A 1576-nucleotide genomic window follows, 5' to 3' on the forward strand; every position below is an offset into this window, starting at 1 on the left:
TACTTGTCCCATGCACTCGTAAAGTATATGCAAGGAAAGTAATACCACCATTAGGACTTTTTCTTATCTTTCACATGTAATTCTGGACATAAGGATCATGTCTCCCTCCCCAATGTATTTTTTTTCCCCTTTTAATAGAACTTTTATAGAGTAATTGGCTTTAAGAGATTTTTCAATTTAAAAAAAAAATCTAAATTTATAATATCCTCAGTAACATTATTTAAGTACAGTTCTACAAATTCTACAATATAAAAAATATTTATTAAGAACAAAACATAAAAGATTTGCAGTATACGTGAGGAAGGAGAGTATATCATAGCAACCATGAAATTAAACCTAATCATGCATATACGAACAACCAACCATGAAATCACAATATAAAACATACTCTAAACATCTATAAACATAAAATCCTGAACTGAGATGAAAATGAAAAGCCAAATTTAAAAATTTTAAAACATAAAAGTACATAAAAACCATAAGACAAACTTAAGCATGTATATCTAAACTCTAATAAAATCAAATAAACTATGACTTTAAAACCAAAGAATAAACATGAATATATTAAAAGCCTATAACATGCAATTAAACAATAAAGAAAATATAAATTGAATTTTAATTAACCTCTTTTAGTCATGAGATTTGTCAAAAACAAATAGTATAAGTTGGAATAAAAATCTTAAATTAAAAAAAGGAAAATACAGTCTGTTACTTTTATATAAAGACAACAAAAACAAATTAAAGGAAAACACAAAATTAAAGAATTCATTATTTTGTAGTTTAATCTAGTTCACTCTACATGAATAATATGCTTTAAATAAGTCCTTTATTTAAAACTTTGTTTTAAGTAAACTACTAATAATAATCAAATGTGAACATTTGATTAATGAGGAACAGACTTCGTCGGAGAACAATTAATTTATATGAGAACATTCCCCTCATTTTCTTTTCCAATTATTTGTTAACAGTTGAAAGAAAATTGAGAATTGATGGAGCATTTGTCCGATTTATTTATTATTTATTAATATTTTATTGTAATTAACAGTGTCATGCTGACTTCTTGTCAACTTTTTAAGATTGATTGGTTTTTTAATAGAGAATTGATATTTCTTATTCTATTTACTATGTTTTTTTTTTTTAAATATAAGAAAAGTTCTAATCTTAACATGGGAAAAGTTTAAGCTAACTATGTGACCTTACACTAATTTCTTCACTCAATTGTGCTTAAGTCTGTCTTTATTCACCCCAAGTGCGCAGGAGTATAACACAAAAGAACTTGGCGAAAATGTTTGTATCATGTAGTGCTTGTAAACTCTATGCTGTGCAGAGGACAGTGACTCATTCATATAGTAAGAAGTTACATGGCTCACCAAGTGGCTTCCTATTTCAAAGGTTTTAAAATATTTCAACACTAAGTCCTCCCTAAGGAGTCTCTCGAGACGTCTGGAGTCCTAACAGTCCCGTCTAGAACACAGTGTAGAACAGGCGTAAAGTCAAAGTAGCTCTCCTAAATCTTTTTATTTTCTTTCTTGAACAGTGCTGCTACAATATCTGCACCCAAAGCCTTCTATTGACT

This window comes from Theobroma umbraticum, unplaced genomic scaffold, assembly GCF_002168275.2.
Source record: "Theobroma umbraticum cultivar Fairchild unplaced genomic scaffold, ASM216827v3 scaffold_204.0, whole genome shotgun sequence".
Classification (NCBI taxonomy): domain Eukaryota; kingdom Viridiplantae; phylum Streptophyta; class Magnoliopsida; order Malvales; family Malvaceae; genus Theobroma; species Theobroma umbraticum.